Genomic DNA, 8,691 nt, shown 5'->3' on the forward strand with positions numbered 1-8,691 from the left:
ATCAGATATTTCCTAGTACACTGATTCAGTAAACATTGTACATACTTGCCTGACTTTTCTGAAAAAAAAGTGTCAGTGGATTTCTGGAACAAAAATTATATGCATTTTAAATTTAATGAGAAACTAGGGATCCCTGGGTGGCGCAGCGGTTTAGCGCCTGCCTTTGGCCCAGGGCGTGATCCTGGAGACCCGGGATCGAATCCCACGTCGGGCTCCCGGTGCATGGAGCCTGCTTCTCCCTCTGCCTGTGTCTCTGCCTCTCTCTCTCTCTCTCTCACTGTGTGCCTATCATAAATAAAAAATTTAAAAAAAAAATTTAATGAGAAACTATTGAATTTTTCTCTGAGAATGTTTCACCAGTTTATATTCCCACACAGTTTATGACTAGACATTGGATATTATTGATCTTCATTTTTCCAATCTAATTGGTGAGAAATGTGTCTATGTTTTGTTTTGTATGTATCTAATCACTAGGGAGGTTTGTGCATCTTCTTAAATATTTATTGCCATTTGCATATCCTCATCTGTAAATGAAATTTTCAGGTCTTTTCCCAATTTTTAGACTTTTTTTTGTATTTTAAGATTATTAACTTCTCATTGTGTAGATTATAAATATTTTTAGGAGTCTGTCATTTGCTTTTAATTTTGTTTGTAGTGTTTTTTTGCCGTATAAAAACTTTTCTGTTTTCTCTAATATATCTGTCCATAGTTTCTTTTTTGGTCTCTAGGTTTCTTGTCATGCTTAAGAAGTTGTTTAAATTCTAGTTAACATATAATGCAATATAGATTTCAGGAGTAGAATTTAGTGATTCATCATTTGCATGTAATATCCAGTGATCATAACACGTGCCACCCTTAATACCCATTGCCCATTTAGCCCATTCCCCACCCATCTCCTTCCATCGACCCTCAGTTTGTTCTCTATCATTAAGTCTCTTAAGATTTGCTTCCCTCTCTATTTTTTCCTTCTCATATTTTCCCTTCCCATTTTGTTTCTTAAAAATCCACAGATGAGTGAAATCATATGGTATTTGTCTTTCTCTGACTGACTTCTTTAGCTTAGCATAATATACTCTAGCTCAATCCACATCGTTGCAGATGGCAAAAGCTTTCATTCTTTTTGATGGCTAATATTCCATTGTATACACATACCTCATCTTCTTCATCCATTCATCAGTTGATGGACATTTGGGCTCTTTCTGTAGTTTGGCTATTGTTGATAGTGCAACATTGCTATTGTGATAAGCATTGGGGTACATGTACCTTTTTGAATTTGTATCTTTGAGTCCTTTGTGTAAATACCTAGTGGTGCAATTGCTGGATCATAGGGTGGTTCTATTTTCAAATTTCTGAGGAAACTCCGCACTATTTTCCAGAGAGGCTGCACCAGTTTGCATTCCCACCAACAGTGCAAGAGGGTTCCCTTTCTCTGAATCCTCGCCAACATCAATTGTTTCCCGTATTGTTAATTTTAGCCATTCTGACAGGTGTGAGGTGATATCTTGTATTTTTCTTAAGATGAGTGATGTTGAGACATGTGTCTGTTAGCCATCTGGATGTCTTTTTGGAAAAATGTTTAATCATGTCTTCTGCTTATTTCCTAACTGGATTACCAATTTTTTGGGTGTTGAGTTTGATAAGTTCTTTATAGATTTTAGATACTAACCCTTTATCAGATATGTCATTTGTAAGTATCTTCACCCATTCTGTAGGCTGCATTTTAGTTTTGTTGATTGTTTCCTTTGCTGTGCAGAAGCTTTTTATCTTGAAAAAGACCCAATAGTTCATTTTTACTTTTGTTTCTCTTACCTCCTTGCTTGGGAAGCTCTTTATGCAACTCTGCATTGTCCGCCCCGGATAGTCAACTTCCTCATGGCCCCCAAATGTAAGGGTGAGTGTCACCTCAGCTCATGACCAGTCACCCAGCCCCTTCCTTTCAGTGCAGCCTCCCCCAACTACACTCATGTGTTCTCTTGGATTGCTCTGACTTCACACTTGAGTTCAGACCCAAGGAGATTATTCTGAGGCTTCTACACATTATAGTGTGACTGAGGAAGGGACAGGGGTTTGCAGAGAGAGATGCCAAGGGCTGCAAGAGAGGTGCTAAGAACATTGTAATCTACTTATCTTTGGAAAGCCCATAATGAAGTTCAGTACATTTAGCAACAGGATATTACAAAGGCTCTGAAGGGGAGAAGTGAGGAACTTGGAAGTTCAAGGTCTCTTCTGGGAAAACCAATAGACTGTCATTGAGGGAAAAGGCTCAAGGACCTCTCCGAAGTGTTAGGCCTCCCCAAGTGCCAGAAAGAGAGGCAATCCATTATGGTCCTTGGACACCTAGGAACTTCAAAATAGATGCAAACATCCTCTGAGGTTATCTCTCTCTCTGATAGGAAATTCCTGGGCAAAGCTACACAGGAGCACGAAGGGGCTGCTCTCAGCTTGAGAAATGTCAGATTTAAAAGGTTCTGATTGCTTTCCACAGGGCTTTATTGGCAAAAGGCTCAGTGCAGAGCATGAAGACCAGGGCATTAGACACTCGAATTTAGGACTATCCTCTAACCGCCCCACTTTCAATAGGAATTCAAATCCCATCTGAAACAGGCTCTGGCTCTCTTCTAATCTGTTTCCCCCATGCATCCCTTCTCCACCTTGGATTTCCTTTGGTTATCTACATGCAACGAATAAAATGTTTGTTTGACTATTTGTGCCTTCAAACATATTCACTCTTAATCATAATCCTCCCAGAAAAATAATTAGACAAGATTCAACTCTTAGAGAAATATGGAGAGTAAGACACCAAACCCAAAGGAATGCAGATCAATCCAATTTTAGCCATAGGCTTTATTTCTCCCAATTGGCTATATTTGTTTTATCTTCCATTTCTCATAAAAATTCAAGTGAAGAGGAGGACGATTACTACCCACAAAAGAGATCTAGATGAAGTGGAGAAGTCCCAGGCATAAACAGCTGGCTGTGGGGGAGAGAACATTTTTTCCAAACCTGAGTAGCATCCAACCAATGCAGGCTTTACCAGAGAAAAGCCTGAGCTGAGCACCATTCCTTTCCTCAAAGAACTTTCAGTTCAAGAAGTTTCTACTAACAGAAATACATGGGCAAAACAATGGCTAAGTGCCATCCAATGTGCTTTTAGATAAAGCATTTGCTACATGTACCAATCTAATGTGTACAGGCCCATAGACAAGTTGGGAGTGTAAGGACTACTGCTTTCCTATTTTCCTGGGTACTAAATCTTGACAGTAATAATGAAGCAATATCTTTTTTTTTCTTTTAAAGATGTTATTTATTTATTCATGAGAAACACACACACACACACACACACACACACACACACAGAGGCAGAGACACAGGCAAAGGGAGAAGCAGGCTCCATGCAGGGAGCCCGATATGGGACTCAATCCCTGGACTCCAGGATCATGCCCTGAGCTGAAGACAGATGCTCAACTGCTGAGCCACTCAGGCGTCCCAATGAAACAATATCTTAATTGACATATTTATAATCAGCGCCTGAGGTGGTGTGGTGGTTGTTTTTTAATCTTGAGATTTTACTCAAAGACAAGAAGACAACCACTGAGCCCACATTCTAGAATGTGAACATTTTGGAAATATGTTACTCCAGCATTTATTTACATACAGCTACATATGTCATATCTTGAAGACCTGATATCAGTCTTCACTTATTGTTCCCCAGGGAACATATGCAGACCTCTAGTTGGTGAGTCAGAAAATAGTTTCTTCCTGGAGTTTTTGCCAGTACCCCTTTCATTCATCCTATGGTATGATTAACTTGTGGGGATCTCAGTTGGAGTATCTCTTTCTTGTTTCATTAGCAAGACATCCTTAATGTCACCTTGCCTTCACTATCAACTAATTTGTTTAAGGGTTAGTCTTTCCAAAACCCCTACAGAATGCTGTTTGTCCACAGCTCACCTCTTTTCTCTCCCTTGCTTGGTGTCTGGATTCTCTTTTCATCCTCTGCTGCGATCAGCATACTCCACACTGTGAAGATGGAAGGGAAATGTCACATTTATTTTTTTGGTGGAAAAAGTCACTTGTAGTTGGGGTGTAAAATCAAAATTAATTTCTCAACTTCCCTCCCTCAGGGCAGAAATATGAATAACTGGGGATTCCCGTGTAACACAAACATCCCCGCCACACACACACACACACACACACACACACACACACACATACATACAATTGCACAAAATCACAGTACGCCAAGAAAGGTTCCTTCTTAGACTTTTATACCGTATGATAAAAGCCAAAGGGCAACACTGGCTAATCTGGGCAGTATTTTTGGTAATATAGATTCCTGAGCACACCCTGGACCTCAATTTTGGGGATAAGCCTGTAGAGTCCTTATGTCTAGGTAACTTTGGTGCTTTGCTTGGCTCAGGTGTAAAAACTGGGATAGGTTACAACAGCAAAAAAATGTGCTGAGAACACTGCATAATTGTGCAAAGTAAGAGAAGCAGAGAAAGTGTCCCTTTCTTGAAATTGGGGAACAATTCATGGAGGAATGGATATATCAGAGTAGCCTGAATGAAGAGGGCTCATGGAGGAGTGGGGCATTTGAGAAAGAAATGAAGCCAGGTTGGGATTCAGAAGAGAGAATCCTTTTTTCCCTAGGACAAATAGAGAGGCCAGACTGAAGGGCTCCAGGATTTCTGATCCTTCGCTCCCCTGGGATTCTCAGTCTTTGATAAAGAAGCGCTTTCATCCCAAAGCCATGAACCTGGGCAGAGGGAAGGCTGTGTGATAGTGATGAAATTCCCGAGCAAACCAGAGGGGCCCTACAGCCCCCTCCTCCGGAGATCCTTGACTGCAACTGTACCTCCTGCCTGAGTGGCCCACTGCACGGGTGTTCGAGCCCACCCACCCTTGTTGCATATCAGATCACCTGGGAGTTTTTACAAATACCAGTGCCCATCCTCTTCCCCAATATTCTGCTTCAATTGGTCTAGAGAGCATGCCCCAGTATAGGTATTTTGAGTTCTCAGTTTATTCTAATATGTAGCCAGAGCTGAGAACCATTCAACTGACCAGTTGGAAGTAACAGTTGAGAAGTCCCTGCTTGTCACTGTGCCTCAATTTCCTTATCAGTGCTGAAGGATGTTGCAGAGGTGATGTGGGTCTTCAGTGTGGTTACACTTCTACCGTCTCTTACCTCTTCCGAGGCATCTGGTTCCCTCTGCAATTTGCTGTGTTGCTCCCTGGGTTATCTCCCTCCCATCTTTTCCCTTCAAAGCTTATGTTATGCTTTGGTTCCTCTGGGCTCCTCATCTCTGCTAAGTGACAAAGACTGCTAATTGCTTAATCAGATGAACTAATTGCTGTTAACACTACCTGGCTGAAGTGTTCTCCAAGCCAGTTAGAATTCATTCCCTGAGGAGCAGTCCCTACAAAGGGAATTTCACATAGGGCCAGTAGTAAACAATAGGGCTTCTCCGTCTCTCCAGTCCTACCCTAGAGGGACCAAATCTGCAGAGAGAGGAAAGAACAGAGCTCCATCCTTACTAGTTGTGTGAAACAGGGCCAGTATTTAGTCTCTCTATGATTCAGGGGATAGCAACACTCACTTTCTAGAATCATTGTAGGGGCCCATCAAAGGGTGTGGCATTTGTAGATATTCTATAAATATTAGCTTCGTTTTCCTTTCTGCCAAAGGCCAGATCCAATTATATCTTTTGATAGCCACATCTCACTTTCAACACACGGAGACTAAATCTGCAGCTAAGCCAGGTCTCTTTCATCCTGCACTTGTGCAGTTCGTTTTTAGATCTAAATATTGAATTTTATATCTTTACCTCTTAAATTGTCTCTTGTTATTTCCTGCCCAGCACTTCAGTCTTTCCAGAGCTGTGGATCCAGATTCTATCTATTATCCTACATGGTGGCTAAACTTGCTGGTATGGCCCATCAGCGGAGATAGACAAAGGGCTCTCAAAGTCTTCACCTGAATCCCAGATAATTCCGTTGTTGAATGGAATGGGGCAAAAGATAAAGCCCCTTTTCACCCTAAGCTCCTAACATGAAGCTAATACATTAACCAGATCTCTTTGGTTTTAATATTAGTTTCAAACCAACCGAACCATACCTTCATTCAGTTTACATGTCCACATTTCTCCACTGTTCCTTTTATGGCAGAACTAGTTTCTTGTCCCAGTATCCATTCTTTTCTTCTTCCTTAGTGACAGAAGCCCATATTTAGCTGCATGGATCCTAGCCTCTCTCAAAGCTAGATATGGCCATATGCATCTGTTAATTTTTTTAAGATTTATTTGTTTATTTTAGAGCTAGAGAGAGAGAGAGAGAGAGAGAGAGAGAACATAAGTGGGGGGAATGGGAGAGAGAGAGAATCTCAAGCAGACTCCCAGCTGAGCATAGAGCCAGCTCGAGGCTCGATCCCATGACCCTGAGATCATCACCTGAGCTGAAATCAAGAGTCGGATGCTTAACTGATTGAGCTACCCAGGCGCCTCTGCCTCTGTTATGGCCAATGAATTGTAAGTCATTTGTGTGTGTGTGTGTGTGTGTGTGTGTGTGTGTGTGTGTGTGTGTGACTTCAGACAAACCTCCCTAAAAGTGATTCAGCTGAGTGGATCTAGCCTTCTCTCCTTCCTGGTGTTTGAATGTGGATATCAAGGTTGAGTCACCAGTTCTCTTGCAGTTATCTTGGATCATGAGGTGACCTTGAGGATGAAAGGTCCTCCAGGGGCCTGGTCTTTGCTGAACATGAAATCATCATAGCAGTCCATGACTGCCTAAATATTTTCTTACAAGAGAGAGAAATAAGTTATTTTGTTCAAACTTTTGAATCTATCAATGCACCTTCTTAAAATCCAAATACTCTGTGTCTTTCTCAAGAAGAAGAAAGGGAGACAGAAAGAAAAGAGAAAGAGATTCTGTGCTTTCTGATGGGAATCTGGGATTTCTCCCATGTCTGAAAGAGCTCTATACACCCACAACCTTTTCAACCTTTGAAAAATAGCTTGGGAGGTCATTATGAAAAGAAGGAAAAAAACAAAAAGGGAAATTTGTCAGCATGTTTTTGAGTAGATCTCCTAATGTTAGGAGCTAGAAAAGCATTTCTTTGGAGACCTAGGCCATTTCTAACAGTTTCTTTTGAAATCACTAATTATGCTCTAAAAGAGAAGGCATCATCGGAGCCAGAACCAGCAGCCAATTACCCACAAGAAATCGCTCACTGTGTGGGCTGCCTTCTCTCTCTGTTCGCATAATTTCAAAATGTAATTTCTAGAATCATGCTAAATACTTGTAAACAGAGATTGGTTTAATTGCAAGGAGGAACAATTTCAGGGGATAAAAATGAGAGTTGTTTCTCATTTTGTCGATAACAGAGCAGTCCTCCTTGGGTCAGATTTGCAGTTCCCATCTGTCTTCCCACTCAACTCAGGTCTCTCTCTAACTCGCATGAGAGGTGCTGACCTCTACAGGATGCTACGGAGTCATGGAAAGAGTAAAGCACTTGAAGTCAGAAGGTATGAGTTCAAATCTCAGTTCTGTGACTTACTAGGTTGTTGTCACTAGGACATTACTTAGCCTTCTTAAGCCTCAGTCTCCCCATCTCAAAAATAGGAGTCAAAAGGAAGAAGTGGGTAATATGTGTGATGCACTGTGAAGTGTGCTACTGGGATGTAAGTCCCATGAGAGTTGTGGCTGTTTTATCCACTGTTGCCTTCTCCAGTGTTCTCAGCAGTTCCTGGAAGATTGCAAGGATGTGGATCCATGACTATTGCCACCAAATTGTGGCATAACAAAAACTGGAAAATGGTCATGGCTTAATTATCACCAATATTTATTTTTCACAGGTCTGCAGGTTTAGCTGATCTTGCCCAGGCTTGGCCCATCTAGCCCAGGCTGGCTGGCTCATGCCTCTGTACTCGGTTGGGCCATGGGTTTCTCATCTGCCTCGGTGACTAAGGGCTAAGCAGGGCTTTTCCATCTCATGGTGATAATATTAGCACAAGAGGGAGCAGGACCAGTATGCCCACTCTTTACCTACTGATATCCCATTGATCAATGGAGAAAAAGATTCATGGCTAAACTGAGGATGGAGATTTCACTCTGCCGACAGAGCAGAAGGATGCTGCAAAGTTACATGGCAAAGGACATGGGCAGAGGGAGGGGAAATATTGGGCCATTAATGCAACCTATGACAGGATGCAATGAACTATTTTTTAAAAAGATTTTTATTTATTTATTCATGAGAGACACAGAGAGAGAGAGGCAGCGACACAGGCAGAGGGAGAAGCAGGCTCCATACAGGGAGCCTGATGTGGGACTCAATCCTGGGTCTCCAGGATCATGACGTGGGCTGAAGGCAGGCGCTAAACCGCTAAACCACCCAGGGATCCCCTGAACTATTTATTGCTGGCACAAATACACCTGTTTCATGAATGAATGAAGACAGATGTGAGAGGTGGGTTTCTTAAAGCAAGCCCTCATATTGTCCATCAAGGCTCTCCTTCCCATACTTGTAATCCTTTAACTAATGGGGATAAAGCATCTACATGATGTGAGAAGGCCATGTAGTCAAAGAAATTCATCTGTGGTCCTTCTCTCTTGCCCCCTAGGGTTCCCTCCTTCACCCCAGCCTTCACTGGGGGCCCCTTCCAGCATCTAGCCAAAGTGTTTTTAGCTCAC

The 8,691-nt window shown here is 42.0% G+C and overlaps 1 long non-coding RNA gene across 1 annotated transcript; it reads right to left on the reverse strand.

Annotated features, from left to right (window-relative positions):
- Positions 1-227: 227 nt before the first annotated feature.
- LOC119876996 lies at positions 228-6,312 on the reverse strand. The gene is made up of 3 exons (XR_005369996.1): positions 6,122-6,312; positions 3,952-4,020; positions 228-285 (listed from the first exon to the last, which is right to left on the reverse strand). It is a non-coding gene; the product is annotated as an uncharacterized LOC119876996 (long non-coding RNA).
- Positions 6,313-8,691: the final 2,379 nt, after the last annotated feature.

This window comes from Canis lupus, chromosome 15, assembly GCF_011100685.1.
Source record: "Canis lupus familiaris isolate Mischka breed German Shepherd chromosome 15, alternate assembly UU_Cfam_GSD_1.0, whole genome shotgun sequence".
Lineage (NCBI taxonomy): Eukaryota > Metazoa > Chordata > Mammalia > Carnivora > Canidae > Canis > Canis lupus.